We start from the raw sequence: 20,371 nt of genomic DNA, 5'->3' as shown, positions 1-20,371 counted from the left end.
GGGTTGAATCACTATCCTTGGTAGAGTTCCCAACGAAATAGGCAATTGGTTGGGGGAGGCCCTCTACATTGACCTGTATGTGTAAGCACTTTACTAGCAAATTTCACAATTCCAAACCAAAATACGAAATTTGTAGGGGGAGGTACCTCTCACAATGCTGCATGTGTTAGCCCTCTACAAACCAAGTGAGAAATTTGCTTGGTAGAGGCTTGACTCCCTCGCGAAAATGGGTAATTCGCTAATATAGGAAAACACTCTACCAATGAATTTCGCAAATTAGCATTTCTGGATCCAAGAAGAATTATATTTTTTTTTTCATTTTCTCTCTCATTTTTTTATGGACATTCAAACAAGAGAAAATAAACTCATTTTCTTTTTTCTCTATTTTATGTGTTCCAATGTATCGATTGTAACGAGTGATGGCATATTAAGATCTTAAAATCTAGTTTGAGAAGAAAAACATAAATAAAAACTTTAAAGAAAATTATAATCATCAAAATTTTAAAACATTACTATTTTTATTTATTTATTTATTTATTTTTTACATATATCCAAATAAGAATAATTATATTTTTCTTTCATCTTTATCTCTCCATTTTTTATGGGCCAAACAAGAAAGAAAAACCTGATTCGGGTGTCAGGTGTGTTGAGGCCAAAATCCAGCCGATACGATAGGTATAGCCGGGCACCCAAGAATTTACAATCAAAAACGCGATTCGACCAGAGATTCGACCAGGACCTGGTCGAGTCGCGAATCCTGTCGACTCAGACCGAAATTGGCCTTCAGGGCGTCGTCTTCGACGTTCTCCTAGTGGAACACCACGGGCACCGGTCACACAAGTCTTCTGAGAGTCGCCTCCAAGATCTAGACAAAGACTCTAGCTTTGGCTTCTCGTCCTCGTCTGAGTGCTCCACTTCTAACCGTAATGGCAGACCAGCTGGAGACCAAGAAAGTCTCCCTCAGAAATGCTTGGGTAATGTTTTTGCACTTTTCTTTCTCCTTCTGATCGGCCTCCTTGCCTTCTCGATCCGACTCTTTTCTGTAAGTCACTAGTCGTCCATGTGTGAAAACTTCGTATTTATGCATTTTGTCTTTTCTTTTTTGTGATGGCATTTTGTTTTACATTTGGTTGAATGCTGTGAATTCGGATAAATATTGCCATTTTCTCGCAGGTCATAAAGTACGAGAGCGTTATTCACGAATTTGATCCTTATTTTAATTACAGAGTTACTCAGGTTTGTTTTCTTCTGTCCTTTGTTTTGCTTTGGAAAGAAAAACTGTCCATTCAAGTTGACTGCACAAGTTGATGTCTGAAATTTACCTCGTTGTTGCACTTATCATTTGTCTCTCTCAAAAAAAAGTACTTCATAAAATCATAACCGCACGTTGTGCAAAGCCGGTTCACAATGCAGGCTGTGATCTTTTGATCCTTTCCTTTTCCTAACTAAAAGTTTCTTCATTTAATTTGAGCTAATTCTGTCAACGGCATAGATGATTATCTTTATACAGTTGAAGGACTTCGACGACTTAAAAACCGTGAGTTAGCCATAAACCTTTCATTGTTTGACTAAACGACTTAAAAACTGTGTGTTAGCCATAAACCGTTCATTGTTTGACTATGGCTTGAGTGAAGGAACCAATATCAATGTAGCTAAGTAGTTTTCGGGGTTATAGAATAGTGCATCTTAGTTTGCAGATAGAAAGTTGTAGTAACTTGTTTACTCTTTTCTGGTCATTGTTGACTAATGACAGATGTAGTCTCGCGGTTGATTTCTGGTGCTACAAAAACCCAGTATGGAATAAACCATGCTTTGCAAAGTGTGTTTTATGAAGATTATTTCTAGTTGCCCAAGAAAAACAAAATGCTATTCATTCTTTGAATTTGAAACTTATCTTAGGATCTCAAACAATTCATGAGTTTGTTCTTTGATCAAGGTATGATATAGTGAAAATTTAAGAAGAGGTGTTATTCTAGCTCTGCATTTACGAGATCTTTACTGGCACTGAGCTATTTCTTTGTTTACCATTAGTCTGTTGACTTTCTTCTTTTTTCAGTTTCTTTCAAAAAATGGAATATATGATTTCTGGAATTGGTTCGATGACTGTACTTGGTAATATTACTGACCAAATTTGTCTCTGTGATATCAGAAGAAACTATTTTTTATGATATTAAATTATACATTATGCACTAAAGAATGTGATTCATTTGCCACAAGGTATCATCTTGGTCGTGTCATTGGTGGAACTGTTTACCCTGGATTGACATTGACAGCAGGCTCAATATGGTGGTAGGTATTTTAGATTGATGGAGATAATTTACATCTTGATAACTATCATTCTGTGTTGCTTGGGACACATGGTCATGCTTATTTGTTGTAGCTACAAGTGCTTTGGCTAAATGAGTGTGTGTTTGCATGTTCTACAGTACATGTTTGAGTTTCAGGCCAATATCCATCCATGATTATGCTTGTCATGCATGCCCATACTTCCTTTGTGTTTTGATGAACCTATTTACTTCTTCCAGGTTACTAAATCCCCTGAACATTCCTCTTTCAGTGGAAACTGTATGTGTATTTACTGCTCCAATTTTCTCAGCCAATGCTGCTTGGGCAACATATCCTCTTACTAAGGTCAATTTTTTTTTTTTTTTTTTTTTTGAAATGTTGATAATTTTATTTCGAAGAAAAAAAAGATACATAAAGGGAGACGTCCCCTAACAACAAGAGATTGAAGAGGGGGGGGGGGGGGGGGGGGTAATTTAGTGCACAAATTAGCAGCCGAATTGGCTGATCTAAGTACATGAGATCAAGTACTAGAAATGGTGGATACAATGTCCAAAATATCAAGAAAAATCTGCCAATGACCTCATGGGGGGGGGGAAGATGAGGTGGAGCACCATTCAATGACAATCTTGGAGTCTCCCTCCGTGGGGGTCAAGTGCTGATGGGAAATGTGAGGTAGGTAGTCTAAGGCATAGGGGGGTAGAAGGCTGTCTGGGGGTGTGGCGGTGGCAGGGAGGGTGGGGGTGCCTGATGACCAAGTACAGTGTTGTTGCTGCTGGTGCCAGTGAGATAAACTATCTCCCACTAGTCCTTCAAATGTGATACCAAGCCAGAGGTGGGACTGATCAGCGTCAAGACACAAGAAAGTCGTTCCAGAATGAACGCGGCTGGGGCTGATGAAGAGCCTGACTCAATCAAGTCGCCAGCGTTCAGCCATGCTACTGTCCAATCTGATCAAAGTACCAAAGCGGCTGGCAATGAGACAGAATACACCGCTCTCCCAGAGTTCAGGTGGAAGGCCTGTAATCTGAATCCACTGACCGAGGCCACGGTGATGCAAGGAGGGGCTCTAGTCATGGACTGAAGCAATGGGGGTAGAGACTACAAGCCGAGTTGCCATCAAGTGGTCATCAATTGAGCTGAAGGTGACTATCCACTCGTCCGGGCAGAGATATGATGCCAGGGGCTGTAGTCCAGGCACAGGTGGCATTAGAACCTCTGATATGAGCTGACTTTCAGCTGGTGGCGTGCTGGAGGAGACCAAGGCAGCACAGAGGAAGTGGTCAAAACCATGGCGAATCAGGTTTGGAGGGATTGAAATGGTGTCATGGTTTTGTTCCAGGGGGGGAGGGTTTGAGATTTGTGGAGTTGGGGATGAAAAGAGGGGAGTAGGAATCGGAACTGATTTCTGGGCCAGGGGGTCTGCCAGGTCAGGAGCGGGGTAAGTGGGAGCAGTTTTCTGGATTGTTTGGTTTGGGAGCAAAGGGGGCAATCATTTTATGTCTTTTGTTGATTTTTGTTTTTCTTGAAATTTTTTTTGGGGTAGCTGACCCTTATTTTGGATGTTGTTATCTTCTTTATATAAAACTTTTTTTTATAGGAAGTCAAAGGAGTCGGAGCAGGATTGACTGCAGCAGCACTTTTGGGAATGGTAGGTTATATTCTCATTTTCTAGTGTTCACATTTAATATTTATAATGGTAAATGCTTTGGATTGATTTGGAAGTGGAGAATTTTATTCAGGTTTCTCTTTAACATTTCTTTCCACTGGGCTCATTAACTGGATTTTTATTCCCTATCTAATTTAATAATCTTTATCTAAAAATTGTGTTACAATTGTATACTGTCCCCTTGTGCTGATTCAATTTTATCTTTAATTTTTGCTACAATTCTTTCATGTTTTCTGTGTATTTATTTTTGGTTAGGTGTAGTTTCTTTTATTTTCTCTCTAGAGATGTCCATGCTTATGTAGCACCAGGTCCAATTTTAGGTCCTGTTTCTCATTATTTTTTCTACAGGTTCCATCCTATATATCTCGATCTGTCGCTGGTAGCTACGACAATGAAGCTGTGGCAATTTTTGCTTTGATCTTTACATTTTACCTATATATAAAGGTCAGTCTTCATTACTGAACGTCCTTCTCATTTTTGGCTTGCTTGGTCCACTAGTAAACTACAATCCCAGTTTGTGGATGAAAACAATATCAGTTACTTATTTGGACATTCATGTTCCACATGTATGCTGAATTGTTTAATTTGTATATACATTTGCTTTTATTGTCTTAACTGCAGACTCTAAACACAGGCTCCCTCTTTTATGCTTCTTTGAATGCTCTTGTCTACTTTTATATGGTAAGCCTTTTGTGCTATCTTGTTCTCCTTTTTTTTTTTTTTATTGTCTATGGAAAAGAAGAAGCACTAACATTCAGACCTTTTGGATGGACTTCTGTAGGTTTGCTCATGGGGAGGCTATACATTTATTATTAATCTGATTCCAATGCATGTGCTTTTGTGCATTGTGACTGGTCATTACTCATCTCGATTATATATTGTGTATGCTCCTCTAGTAAGTTTGTGTTATTGGTCCTAAAAATTTGTAGAATTAATAATTTTAAGATGTGTATCATGCTTTTCTATGAGACATCCTTTTAATTGTAGGCTTTTCTGGAAGCTTTGTTGTTATGGCCTTCGGGCCCAACCTGGGGATGGGTGCAGGGTTAAGCCAGCCTAGTATATGATAGGTTTAATGTTCTAGCTTTCCTTGTTCCATCAACTTTGGAGCTTTTGACACATAGGCTAGGTACCTAAAATTGTTATCATAACAGACACCGTGTTCGAATCCTAGAGGATACTACCTATGAAAAGGGTTACCTGGTGCTGGAGTAATAGCCTTCATCAATATGTAAAAGGCTACCTAATCTTGAGTGAAAGCCATCATAGAGTGGTTCACCTTGGACATCGACACAAAAGCATGGTGGATTTTGGTCCTACGGGACCCAACCTGCAGCATGGGCATCGAGTTGGGCCAACCTTGTATGCGATATGTTTAATGGTCTTTCTTTTTCGTGAGTTATTAACTTTGGAGCTTTTGATGTGTTGGCTAGCTACCTAGCATTTGCTTACCTTGGAGATTTCTACAACATTTTACTTTTTTCATGTAGGTTGTGCTGGAGACCTTGTTGGCTGCTTTGGTGCCTGTTGTGGGCTTTAATGCAGTGATGACATCAGAACATTTTGCTTCTTTTTTGGTAGGTTTCTGTCTGCTGACTTTCTTCACAAGACAACTAAATTTTTGGTGTTTGAGACCTCACTTTTCACTAGTTATCTTTTCACTCACATTATTTATGCTTAATCTGCTAGCAGCATGTTCCTACAATATTCGTTAGCTAAGCTTAGTTTTTTTATGCTTGCAGGTTTTCATCATTATTCATGTGGTGACATTTGTCCATTACATAAGAGGAATTCTTACTCCAAAAATGTTCAAAGTAGCTATGACACTTGTTCTCTCAATTGGCATGTAAGCCTAACAGATCTTTTGCCTACTAATAAATTCGCAAGCTGCATAGCAATTTTGGAACTTACAATTCAGTAAACTTGCATCAAGTGCTATTGATACTATGTCAATATAGGGGTTGTCAAAAGTTGAACAAAGTGTCTGCAAACCAAAAAAGTTCAATAGTGAGTTGATTACTAAGTTATCTTGTAAAATTAGTTTGAAGGGCTGTAACAATGCTCTTCTTGCTTTTTAAGCTCCTAGATCATGCAGTTTCATTCTTTGAATGAATTGTTGTTGATACGTCGTATAAATTTCTTCTCAGGGCAGTCTGTTGTGCAGTGGTAGCAATACTTGTAGCATTAGTTGCTTCCAGTCCAACAAAGGGATGGAGTGGCTGAAGTTTGAGTCTTCTTGATCCGTAAGTGCCTTTTCTGTTTTCTTTTCATGTTGTAAATTCTCTGTTTATTTTCTTTTATTTTCTTTCTTTATTGAATGGGGAGATTTAGACACTAGGAGAAGGATGCAAAAACCACTACATGGTATGCTGAGCATGCGAGTCTCATAGAGAGTAAGATTCTGGTGTGGCCTATGATGAAGGTTTGGGGCATATTGAACGGGCTACCTAGTATTATCACAGGAAAGCCTGTAGTGGAACTTACTGTAAATTTGTCTCCTGAGATTAACCTGTATTAGAACTTGCTATAAATTTGTCTCCTGAGATGAACCTATAGTAGACTTACTATAAATTTGTCTCCTGAGGTTAATCTGTTGTAGAACGGACTGTAAATTTGTCTCCTGAGATTTACCTCTGGTTGAACTTACTGTAAATTTGTGTCGTGAGATTAACCTGTAGTAGAACTTACTATCTCCTGAGATTATTTATTGAATATATTAAAAAAACTTGTTTGATTAATTGTTGACATTTTGATGTTGCCAAGTTAGGTTACAATATTTTTAACATGCTATTTAGGCATGTGTTAAGTAAGATCCACATTGTTTTTAATTCATCATTTAGGGCATCATAGAAGAGAAATTTTGATCGAGTGCCACATAAGAAGGTATCTATCCTCTATTGAGGAGATGATTGACCATGTTGAGGGTCAGAATTTGCACACCTGCTGCACATCACACTTTCTCATTAAGTTCAGCATATACCTTTGCTTTTCTTGATGTATTTCCTGGATTAGCCTCTACTATTTCATGGTCCATGTGGAAAGATAGAATCTGAATGACTTTTGACGCAAAATCCCCTGCAGTCTCTGCCCCCTTTTCTCCCAGGCCGATGAGACCATAACCCATCTCTTCTTACACAGTTATTTCTCTTGGAGTCTTTGGACCTGCATTTTGTAGTGCATTGGCCTTACCTATTGTATGCCTGAGCACTTATCCGGCACCTGCTAGTTTCTCTTGCATATACCCCTGCCCAAGCTGGGTTGTTTGCTGGCCTCTGCCTGTCTTGGCCACGTCCCTTGGATGCTTTGGCAGGAGAGGAACAACAGGTGTTTCAACCTGAAGTCTCGCTCCATTGACGAAGTTGTTGAGATGACTGTCGGACACACATCTTCTTGGCTCCACTCGAAGAAAGACTTCAAGACCTTCAATGGTACCTCTATAAGATCTAATTGACGATGCATCGCCCAAATGGCGGGTAGTCATTGCCCCCAAGCCTATGTCTCCTTGTCCCCCCCTCCCCTCTCCCCATGGGGTTTCTAAGCTAAATTTTGACAGAAGTGCTCGGGGAAACCTGGGGCTGACTGGGTTTGATGGTGTTATTCGGGATGCTTTTGGTTCCATTTTGCTCTCTTATGCGGGTCCAATGGGGGAGTCAGATTCTACTACTTTGAGCTCCTCACCTTATACCGTGGGCTGGCTATTTTCCGTTAGCATCTTCAAGGCCCCCTCATCGTTGAAGGTGATTCCAGCGTTGTCATCCATTGGTGCTCTACAATTGCTACCCCCCCTGGAGGCATTGGCATATTTATCACTGTGTTTCTTACTTCACCGCCAACCTTACTTGTACTTGGTCTCATGTTCCCTGTTTAGCCAACTCTTTTGTTGACAGTTTGGCCAATAGGACCTCCCTCCCTTCTCTAGTTATATCGGGAGGCTCCCTTTTACTTTAATTTCTTCTCTTGTTTAATATATTATCAATTTTATAAAATAAAAAAACTTTCAAGGCAATAATTCATTGATAAACTTTATTAAAGCTTTGTGTTGCTGCTTGAACATCTCATGCTATCTGACCTTCGTTGTTTTAAATATTGATTTTTCTTTGTAGAAAACACCAATTGACAAAATTCTTATGTAGTTGGACAGTAGACTAAAAAAATTGTCTTTCAATATGTAATTTGCAATATGAAAACTTCAGTTTGGAGGTGCGAATGCCAAGGAACTATCAGGTATTGGGAGGGGAAAGGATGAAAAAGGTAGAATATGAACCTAAAATACTAGAGATGATAAATCAGAAAAGGATCACTTTATCTTTGTGGGTTGACTAACTCACAGAACCCTATCTGGTGCCATATTGAATTTTTGGAAAAGATAAATAATTCATTGACTTGATGTAATTTGACTACAATGAACCTCTATTTATAACGGAGGAAACAAGTAGAATCCAATTACATTAAACCATCCCTTGTCCTAGTTACAAAGTCTAACACTTAAAGATAAGTCTTAACGTAATTAAACAATTGAACATAAATAGAAGATTGAAATAAAAATGCCTTTAACTTGAAACACTTCTGTGAGACATTTTCCACTGAAACTCCTGTAAGATTCTACCATATTAATTACTGCTCTGTGAGACTTCTTTCTGTGAGAGTCATGTAAGATTCTCCCATACCTGCTCTTCAACAAAGGTAATTAACTATATTATATTTTTGGTTAGCTTCAAAGAGATAACTGATGGTGTAACTCAAAAACTTGGAAGGTTATTGCTGGTCTCTCATGTGAAGGAATTTAAATATTTTCCTGTTGGTTTCCTACCTGAATGTTGTTTTGCACTCTGTGATACCAGAGTGAGTAGATATCTAAGGCTCCATTAGGCTCTATACTACCAACTTGGGATGGTCAAGAGAATATTATTGACTCTAATTAGGTCTGTTAGGGATTCCTGACCCTTCTCAGTAATAATTTTATATATCCTCATTTCTGAGTTTCTTCAAAGGTACATTCTGGCTTACTCATTGATGGCAACTTGGCTCTGGTGATTAGTTGCGTCAAAGACAAATGGTGGCTAGAGGCTCAAATTCTATGGAAATTCAAGACATAAGCAACCTTCTTTCCACATGGGCTTAATATTTCAGGATTGCTAACCATGCTCAGAACACTTCTATTATAGATGCTAGCTTTCAATTACTTGTCAAGGGCAGCAACCTTTCCTTGTTATCTCCTTGTGTTTCTCATTATATTTGCATTGATAGATTCCTTCTTTGTTGGCATTGGACTTGTTCTCTTCCTTTTCTATTTCTAGAATTCCATTCAATAGAAAAGATATGTCATGCCATCATTGTCCATAGAACTGGTTTAATCTCTTCATGAGTTAAAACACAGCTTCTTGGATATTAATTGTAAGTGTAAGTAAACTATGTCTATTTGATTTGATTTTTATGTTGTGTTCTTTCTCTACATTTTTTATTTGTATATCTTGCCAAGTTTAGATGGAATTAAACATTCTGCTTGTTCTTGCAATTGTGATAGAACTTATGCGAGCAAGTATATACCTATAATTGCAAGTGTCAGTGAGCATCAACCACCAACGTGGCCGTCATATTTCATGGACATCAATATGCTGGCTTTCTTGGTCCCAGCTGGCATAATTGTGAGTATCAACCTTTGATTTGTAGAAGTTTTTATATGTTTAGCATAAATGTCACTACTTAACGAATATTCTCCTAGCTATAAAAGTATTTCTGATTCTATCTTTCAAAAAAATAGTATTTTCTGTATTGGTTTAGGGATTTCTGCTGCTGGGTAGACAAGTTTAATGCTTCAGAAATTATGCATGGCATATATGATTATTTGTGGAGTGATACAGACATGTTTGATGAATCCTGTGACATGTAATATGTTAGCGTTTATGACAGTTAAAAATGATTTTTGAACTGGTGGCATGGGCTGTATGTTTAGCTGGCTATAAATTCGTCAGTACTTGGTTCTCGAAAGTGTTGGTTATGTATAAATTATTTTCTTTTTGCTGTTAGATGTATATATATATTTTTTTTGCACGGGGATACAAAATTTGTGTAAGTTAGGCTTTTTTTTAATGAATAAGTTAGGCATATTTATTCCTTTTTCTCAAATTTAAATTCTCCCTCCATCCTCTACCAATTTTCTTAATTTAAATTCTCTCCAAGTTAGGCTAAAAATTCTCCTGTGGACATTGTTTGACGGTTTAAATGAGGGCTGGTAGGTGGTGTGTGTGTTAATGATTGTGAGACCACTTATGATTATTCATGCATATGTGCAGATTGTTTTTTTATGGAGTCTGGAAACCTGGATGATTATGTGTGATAATTGAATTCATAGAAAAAAGACAGCAATAGTTGTCACATCACATGGATCCCAAATCCAACTTATCATCTAGCTATTTTTGTGGATTTTTTTTTTTTTAAATGTTGTTTTCTTGAACTTTTATTGCTTAAAAGAATCATCATGCAAACTACAAGGGAGAGGATTTTCCACAAGCCAAATTCAACAATTGGGAAGTCCCAACATTTAAAGATTGACACGATACTCTCTCTTTGGCAAAGCCATCTGAAATATTATAGGCAGCCCTGAGGTTTTACTGTCAGTGAACATTAAGGTGGCAACACAGGTCTGTAATTTCATCAACATGCAAATCATCTAGGTATTGGAGGTTTTCTTGGCATACAACTTATGACAGCTGCCTGATCCCCATCTAATGTCATTGTAGAGTTGAATCTTTGGTTTGTAGGATTTGTTTTAGTAAGAATTGCATTAAAGAGAGAAAAAAAAAGAGTATAAGATTACAAGAAAGCCAGCAATAAGTCAGCTTGGACATCGTACAAACACAAGGAAAAAAAATTAAAGGATATAAAATAAAAATAAAAAGTAACAATCAAAGTACAATCATAGCAAATCAGTCTGGGTCAAAAGGGTAAGCATCACTTTGCACAAATGCTGGCAAAGTGGCACCCATTTAGGCCAAAGAATCTGCCAAACCATTCCGACTCTGAACTATGTGAGATCACGAAAGCTGAAGGCCATCACAAAGAGTTAAACCTTCACCATAGAGATTCCAAACATGCCAAGGAGGAATTATTGTGGAAGAGTACCTGCTCACAACTACTTGAGAATCCCCTCCAATGACCAACAGAGACTCAAAAAGATTGCCTTAAAATCTACAAGCTGCTCAGTAAAGCACGGTGCTCAGCTTTAGTAGAATCATGGGTTCCAAATGGTGGAAAAATACTCGAATAACCTATCCCAAGGATTCACAGAATACTCGCCCACCTCCTGCTGGACCAAGATTACAGTGGAGCTGCCATTAAAATTTAATTTAAACCAGCCTCCCTGAGGAGCGTCCCAAGGAGCAATTCTACTCCTAATTGGATCGACATAAGCAACGCATTTCCCTAATGAATGTGAAACACCGACTAGTTTGGGTCTGAAAGATGGGGAATTTACTGATCCAATACTGTGCATAGGATTTTGCTGGAGTGATCTCAGATGATTCCACCAATGCTAATCCACATTAGTAACTTGTATCAGTCTTTTGGCCATGAAACACTCGATGTTGTTACCTAGGATGAATTGGGAAAATGTTGGTTTTATAAAGGAAAGGCGTAAGCACATTTTGTCATAACAAATGTAAAAAATAAAGAGTGCAGAAAACAATGTAACAAATAGATGGAACATTTAAAAAAACAGACGGAGCTAAATAATAAGAAAAGAATCATGTATGCCTAATAAAACTATCTAGTCATGTCAGCATTATAGGAGGCACAAATACAACCATGATAGAAAGCATATGGCTTCAACTTCAGATGGTTCAAAAAAATGTGATCATGAGAGAAGGGGAAAATCATAAATGCCCTAACCTTGTGAGTAGTCTCTCTCTCTCTCTCTCTCTCTTCCACATGTAAGAATAAGACTACTGGAACAGTTGAAATTCTGTTGGCTGCAGATATGGCTTACAGCCATATTTGATCCAATAACCAATCAGTGTTCCAACAAATATGTCATTGCTATGGGGGATTGCACTTTCGTGCAGGAAGCTGGAATCTCCTTGGAATAGCTGATCGCCCATCTGACTGGATTTGTTTTTTATTTGTAGGGTACGTAAATCTTATCTGCGCATGATAACTTAGATATATGTCCTGTTATAAGTAAGTGGAAGTTTTATTTGTGTATTTGTCCTGTTATAAGTAAGTGGAAGCTTTGTTTGTTTGTTTGTGCTCCTTGATTTGATCTTTGTGATGCTTTTGTGATGGTTGTGCAGTTTTTGTTGAATTGTCTTTTGTTATTTAATTTTCCATCATTGTGGGGAGTAAAAGGAGTATTATTAAACATCATTGTGCAGGCATGCTTTTTACCTCTATCAGATGCAAGCTCCTTTGTGGTCCTGTACATTGTCACATCAGTTTATTTTTCTGGAGTTATGGTGAGCCACTCGTTAAGTGATTTATTTCTTTTTCTTTTCACTGCTACAATTGTTTCTCTTAATGATTTTTTTTTTCATTATAATCCCTGCTTATATTCCAGGTACGCCTTATGCTTGTATTGGCTCCAGCTGCATGCATTTTGTCTGGAATTGCTCTTTCTGAAGCCTTTGATGTTTTCACTCGATCTGTGAAGTTTCAGCTACCCACTTTGCTGGGTAGTCCTCTTCTTGATGTAAGCCTTTGTGCTATTCCTAATCATTTCTGATATTCATCTAATTCCTGGGGGGAACCTGGGGGAAAAGTTTAAGTGTAGAAGTTTGATTTTTCTAATGGTTTTAGGTTACCAAATAATGGAGAATGAACTGTCACTGTAAAGGTTAATAATTATTATTACTGGTCATCCTCATTTCAAAAAAAAAAAAGAAGAAGTCATCCTGTGTCATGGTTAACATTTCATGTATTGGTCTTGGCTTTTTTAAGGCAGGGGATGCAACTTGGGAGAACACTGGGCCTCAAATTGATATAGCAAAAGCTGAGAAGTCAACCAGTGTAAAGGCTGAGGATAATCCAAAGGAACGGCCTTCCAAAAAAAGCAGGAAAAAAGAAAAGGAAAAAGTTGAAAAGGTTCCTCTTACTAGGACCAAGAAGAAGCTTTTGGTTTTGCCTTTGGAGACATCTTTCATTGCTATCCTGTTGCTAATAATCATGGGTAGCTTCTATGTGGTACGCTGGACCTTCTTTTTCTCTCTGACATATTACATTAGCACAAGTCTCATTGGCTTGGATAGTCACATCCACCTTATGATTGAGTGACACTGATTCACCTGTTTCCTTATTTCCTTTATACTTTATGATTATTTATTATGGATTAAACTCTCCGTGGAAGACGACGTCAGATCTGATAGTACACAAGTACTAGCATTTGGCTGGTCCCCTCCGATCACATGGAGAGAATGAAGGGGATCCATTTCTCATTTAAATAGGTCCAGTTCATTCTCTCTATATGATTGGAGGGGACTAGTAAAACGGCTAGTATATGTATTAGCAAATCTGAACTTGTGGAAGATGGGCTGAGTTATGTGAACATCAACCTTGAGTGGACCAAAGAATCTGCTAGCTTATTATCTTCATACTACATATGAATATGGAAGCTGTCTGCAACTGAGCAAATCCTTATATCCATATATAACCTGCCAACCTTAGGTGTTTCCAGTCTGGTGCTCTTTCTGCCTCTGAGCTTGTTTGAAGTCTCAAAATAAGCGTGTCTATATTGATTTAGATATTGTATCGGGAGCCTTAAAATCAGATACAATACACCGATATATATATGGTATCTGTGCCATACCAGGTAAAACAGATGATTAAAAAATATTAAAAATTTGATATGTAACTGTACTGGCATTGTGTTGCCCACCTTAACATCCAACGTGAATTGAAAATACATGCAACATGGCTCAAAAGGCATACTTTGCACAAATCCCCTTCAGATACATTTCATTTTTAGGTATGGATTTGTAAGTACTTGAAAAACTGAGGTACAAGGTTTGCATTATAGTAGGTGTTTCTCATGAAATATACCTAGTCTCCTTCGTTACTTTTAAGGTGAAACTTGAAACACCAGAAGACCTGGAACTGAGTTTTGTATTAAAGTCTGCACTGAGTTATACGTGGATTAAAGAAAGAATACTTAAGTTGTTTTATAAATTTAGTAGGAAACTTTTATATTGAAAATATCAAATGAAAACTGTTTTTATTATACGTGGATTAAAGAAAGAATACTTAAGTTGTTTAATAAATTTACTAGGAAGCTTTTATATTGAAAATATCAAATGAAAGCTGTTTTTATTTTTAAATTGTCAAATAATGAAATGGGTTAGTTTCGTTATCTGATTTCTCAACCATGTGCAATGTTTGGGTTTGCATTATCTTGTTGTTTGTTTGTGCAGGATCAGTTTGTATTCTTTTATGTGTTTGTTTGGAATTAAATACTAGTATGTGGATTCATCCTTCAGGCTGCATTTTGTCGATATGTGATTTCTCCTTGTATGTGTTTTGGGAGTGTACTTTTGATTTGAATGCTATTTAGCATATGGAAATGCACAATGCCAGAAAGATTCTAGTAGAACAGAGAACTGTCATAAAATGGACTAGGAATGGTCTTTTTATTTGGTTGAATTTATATGATTGCTTGGAAGACAGTACTTGATTGTGCTCATGTGACATAATAATTGTTTAGTTCCTTTTTTAGGCCCTTTTCACTACCATATGTGCTATTAAATCATTCTTCTTTGTAGATTCATTGTGTGTGGGCGGCAGCAGAAGCTTATTCAGCACCGTCTATTGTTCTGACATCTCAATCACATGATGGATTGCGTGTTTTTGATGATTTTCGAGAAGCTTATGCATGGTTGCGTCATAATACTGAGGTGGACGACAAGGTGAAATTTCCCCTTTTGTTGCTTTGCTCTCAATTTCAGCATGCCTCCCTTGCATTTTTTTATATGCTTGGGTTCTGGCCGCAATGTGAATGCCTGGAACGAAAATTTCTATGTTGGAGCAGCAGCCCTTTTGGCAGTGTTTAAACTAGCTTCATGTCTCATGACTGACTGACAGTGTACCATCTACCATATGGTTTACCCTAAGGACTTACATACTTTTGTAGCTTTTGCTGGCAGTAGAGTAGAAACTGAAATATCTGAGCTACCTTCTTGAAACAATACAATTTCTTCCTCATTATTAATATCAAAGTAAAATTCTGCAATATCTTTAATAGAGATCCAATTTTATTCATCTTGGTACTCAAGAAAGATATTTTTCCAGGTTGCATCTTGGTGGGATTATGGTTATCAAACAACCGCTATGGCTAATCGTACTGTTATTGTGGATAATAATACATGGAATAATACACATATTGCTACTGTTGGAACAGCTATGTCTTCTCCAGAGAAGGCGGCATGGGAAATTTTCAACTCTTTTAGATGTAAAATATGTTCTAGTAGTTTTTGGAGGTTGATTTCCTCTCACTTTTAGAGTATTCATGTGATTTCGATATTGGTAGTATTGTCTGATTGCATGAATCTGTGGTTATTGGTGTTCAGGACTGGTTGGCTACCCCAGTGATGATATCAACAAGTTTCTCTGGATGGTTCGTATTGGTGGGGGTGTATTTCCTCATATCAGAGAACCCGATTACCTTGTAAGACCAACTTTTGCATATCTGACCATTCTAAGAGATATTTTTACATATCAGCTAATGCTATTCTGGTTGTTGATTGTTAATTTCTGCTTTTTTACTTGGAATTGCATTTTCCTTGAAATAAGAATCTTATCATCATAAGTGCTTCTAGTGCCATGCAAATCCACACTAGATATATGATTCTCAGAATAGTGCATTCTCTTGAGATTCAATTTCACAATTTCATTTTTTAATTAGAAATAGAACTCTTCCCCATGTGATGGATAAACTATCAGGGAATCAAGGGTATTTTTGGTCATTTTACCTTTGTACCCATGCATGCTATTGGTCAGGAAGTGTCACAGGATAGTTGTCTATCAGTCTGGCCTTTTCTAGTTTGTTTTTAAGCTCTATATTGCTGTGTATAGCTGACATATGTACTAAGGGCTGGTTGTTCCATTTTTTGTTTGATTTAAGTGATTGCTGCTGTCCTAATGCAGCTGCTTTGCTTTCTCTCTTCTCTTCTCATCTTCTTCTTCTTCTTCTTCTTCTTCTTCTTCTTCTTCTTATACAATTCTACATGGTATCAGAGTAAAAAAGTTCAAGCTTGGGAGGCTTTTCACCATTCTTCAGCCTCTTTTTAAAAGCCATGGTCATCTACTTAGAGGATCTATAGATCTATTCTGCAGAGTTAAAAGGGCAGATCTTTCCTTTCTCTTTATGCGGGAACTACTTGGTTAATGACTTACTGGTGAGCGGTAGGTATGCTTTGTTATGCCCCTAGAGGGATTCCTAGTGCTGTTTCTCTGGCCTAGACCAGACTTGTGGCTGCATAGTATAAGTTTTTGAAGCATTAGTTGGTTTTTTAGGTCTGAAACTTGTTCATGTTGTGGCTGGATTACTGAATGGATTTCTAGGGATTGTGGTATATACATGATCAAATTTGTGGTTGCGTGACCCATGTAGTACTTGCACAGGTTGCGTTTATGGAAAAGAGAGTTGATTTTTCACTGTTTTGCACCATTCTTTCTTGTTAATTGGTTTCTGTCCTATTAAATGGTGGTGGGAATGGCTGATTTTTGAGAGCTTATTACTCCAACTAATCCTTTTGAAGGTTTTGAGAGTAAAGAATCTCACTCTATTCAAGTTACCTAAGTGAAACTAAAACGGGAAGAATTGCTTGATTTGGTCTTAGATCTGTCCGTATGTATTGAAAGCCATGATGAAGGCTAAGTATCTTAGAGATGATTCTCCTAAACCTATGACTGAGGAGTGGGAGACAGAAGACAATCAAGTAATGACCAGGTTATGAGTTGTGAAACTTCTAAAACAATTTGGACTACTCGAATTATTATATCCCAAGAGAGGTAATCTATCCTAGGTTTGAGTTGTATGCAAAATATTTCAGCAGGCAAATAGACGTAGATGTTATGAAAACTCAACCTACAGAAAAAAAGATAATTAATGAAAGGAGAAATAAAAACAACTAATGGGAAATCTAAAACAACGAAAAATAGGAAGTGACAATACAAAGATCATAAAAGCTTAACTTCTGCTTTTTTTTTTTTTTTTTTTCTTCTTCTTCTTCTTCTTCTTCCGATTCTTGTTCTCCTTCCTCTTTATCTTCTTTTCTTTTTCTTTCTCAATGTTAGGAACGTAGCCACTCTAATATTATGTTAGATTTTGAGAACGACACTGCTAGAAGAATAGGAAGAACAAGAACTGACGAAGAGGAGAGAAGCTCACGTTGGCTCTCTCAAGCATTCTATTTATAATACCCATTACAATTAGGATCGGACTTAAGGTAAACTACTCAAGTCCCAGTTACTCTATTCTGTTCTCGGTCTCATGTAAAAGCATGAGGACTTAGCTTAGGGGTTTGGGGACCTAACGGATGTAATGCATGTGGATGGGGTGGCATCGAGCTGAGCCAAGTTTGAACCTACATATGTTCAAACTTGACTTGATTTGAATACTTCGAACTCCAGCTCAAGCTCATCCTCGAGCCTAAAATTGGAGTCGAGCTCAAGCCCAAAAATTTTAACCGAGTTTGAACTCGAGCTCCAACCTACATTTAAAACTACAAAAATAAAACTATTATAAAAATAAATAAAGAGAATATTGTGATGAATTTAGTACCATTGAACTACAAGTTATCATAGAGGAGTCTAAGACTTTGCAATGAAGCATACTAATATATAATAACCAGCTTAATAGACCTAAAAGAAAGAGAAAATACCTCCATCAATAATGTTTATTCCATTGGCTAACAATAACATTAGATGTTGAGGGACTCAAAAGAGTTGAACAATCGTTCATCTTTGAGGTTTGAGGTTTGAGGTAAATAAGAGCAATTATCAACCAACTAAGGAGGAAATTGGCGAGAGCGATTTAAGTAAAGGGTATTTTCGTAAAAAAAATATGTTAATGAGTCGGCTCACAAGCTAACAAGCCAAGTTGGGAAAATCTCAAGTTTGATTTTTTATACTTAACAAGCCTTATTTCAAGTTTGAGCTCGAGCTGAGCTCAAATAAAAATTGAACTGAGCCAAGCTCGAACGATTTACCAGTCAGTTTGGCTTGGTGCCACCCCTACATGTGGGGAATGGATTACATTTTACTTAGGTTTATGGTTGAGAAAAGTTGGCTGCGAGAGGAGAGAATTAGGGTTTATGGTCTTGATTGAGCTAAGGAATGAAGAGGGACATTGGGTGGGCTTCCAAGTATTTGATTGTGGACACACTAGGTTCTAGCGTAGGTGTAGTGCTAGTGTTTACTAAAGGAGTTGTCAATCAAGGCTAGGTTATCTACATAAAAAAAAACTAAGGCTAGGTTAAGGAGGGAGAAGGTTCGGCAAGGGTTCAAGGACTAGAAACAAAAAACTAAGGCTAGGTTGTTGTTGTTGATGTTGCGGTTGTTATTATTATTATTTATTTTGAATTTTTACGTTTATTTTGTCAATTAATTTGTGTTGGTTATACTGCACTAATATTTCCTATGAACCATTATTAAATGAAATTTTCCGGCAAAAGCAAATGTATTTCTATGGTAAACCTGGTTTTATGGATTACAGCCAACAACTCACAAGTCAAAACTATATACTTGTACTCGAACATTATATTGATTGGAATCAGTTGCTAATGTTTTTTATTCATTTTTACCATTACTATTAGAGGGATGGTCAATATCGAATTGATTCCGAGGCCACCCCAACTATGCTGAACAGTCTCATGTACAAACTCTCTTATTACAGGTATCTCATGGTAGCTGATTTCAGCATTTTTATTTTTATAGTAAAAGGGAATCTTGATAATTTGTCATTCTTTTCTCTTGCCTAAGATTTGTGGAAACAGATGGAAAGGGTTTTGACAGAGTAAGGAGGACAGAAATTGGGAAGAAATACTTCAAACTGACTTACTTTGAGGAGGTATTGTCCAGAAGATAATTTTGACTAATGATACTTTTGTGGTTTTTCTAATAACAGAAATTGGCGGTAGTTAATTGATTCTCCAAATTTGCTGTCTTCTTTTCTGGAAACGTGGCATAGTCCTTCCTATATATGCCTTTGTTAGAAACTGTTTAGTCATGTTCAATGGAGATAATCACTCGGGTACTGTTTGTCATCAGAGGCATACTAGCATAAGTTCATACTCGTATCCTCTTGGTAGTATTTCTCTGCATTTTTTGCATTCAAGCCTTCATGCAGAGGTGCATGAGTTGATAATAATACCATGTTGAAATTCTTCTATTTCATTAATATATTTATTTTTTTAAGCTTATGATGGTCACAGGTATTTTCAACACATCATTGGATGGTCCGTATATACAAATTGAAAACTCCAAAGAATAGAATCAGAGGAAAGACAATGAAATCAAAACCGGTATGGTTATAGTTCACTTCAATAATTGTAAGAATAATGTACTTTTAGGCGGTTCTCTCAGATAGTTGTAAGAATAATGTACTGTTCGTTTAACTCTCAACTCTGTTTTTCTTTTTAGAAGACTTCAAGATCAAGCTCCACAGCCGGGGGGAGAAGGGGTGAAAGTAAACGGAATCCACGGCACTAGATCGCATTCAGTTGGCTGTTTTTGCTACGATAAGCCTTTCTTTTTTTCCTTTTCAAGATGTTGAGAGTGGGTTTTCCTATTAGATACGTGAATACAGTAACGAGTTTATAGCTTCATTATAATGTGTCATTAGTTGTGGCTTTTGTAAGATCGTCCATTCTAGTTAAAATATTATATTATGGAGGGAGTTTGTCAAAGAAAATTTAAAACAGGCTAGAGGCATTTTAAAAAGCCTAACCGGATCATATCATATTGATTCGACTGTTGCTTTGTTTCGATCAAAGCGTTACATGGATTATAGTGCATCTTGAGTGTTTTTGGTTTGAATTGCGTGCATTCAAATAATTTTGGTTTTATAGACCCAGAACTTAATTATAACGCTACTATCACACAGCACTTTGGCCAGCTCGTCATCTCTGTTAATAGTTTATTAATAAAGTCTTAAATATCAAGAGTTTCATTCCGTTTTCTCCAGGCATGTACACCATTTAGTAATATTGCGGTATGTAAAAGGACTATTAATCTTTAACTCTTCAACTATTCCACTCCTTGTCTTGTTCTAACTTTTAATTTTGATTGGCAACTTAATTCTTAAACATCTTGACTGAGCTTTTACTATAAAACATTTTCTTCTTCTATCTGTAAAAAAAAAAATCCTGTTTTAAGAAACTTTATTTTGTAATTTCAACAAATCAGTTTTTCCTCTTTGGAGAATTGAGTTCTTCC

General features: G+C 37.1%; 1 pseudogene; it reads left to right on the top strand.

Annotated features, from left to right (window-relative positions):
- Positions 1-876: 876 nt before the first annotated feature.
- LOC137951698 (dolichyl-diphosphooligosaccharide--protein glycosyltransferase subunit STT3A-like) lies at positions 877-19,929 on the top strand (annotated as a pseudogene).
- The last annotated feature ends 442 nt before the right edge of the window (positions 19,930-20,371 follow it).

The sequence above is a fragment of the Aristolochia californica genome, unplaced genomic scaffold, assembly GCF_029961685.1.
Source record: "Aristolochia californica isolate CCGP_79_NKW_82.1479 unplaced genomic scaffold, dmAriCali1.0.hap1 SCAF_15, whole genome shotgun sequence".
NCBI lineage: Eukaryota > Viridiplantae > Streptophyta > Magnoliopsida > Piperales > Aristolochiaceae > Aristolochia > Aristolochia californica.
The sequence above is the reverse complement of the archived record's forward strand: the minus strand, read 5'-3'. Positions and strand labels throughout refer to the sequence as shown.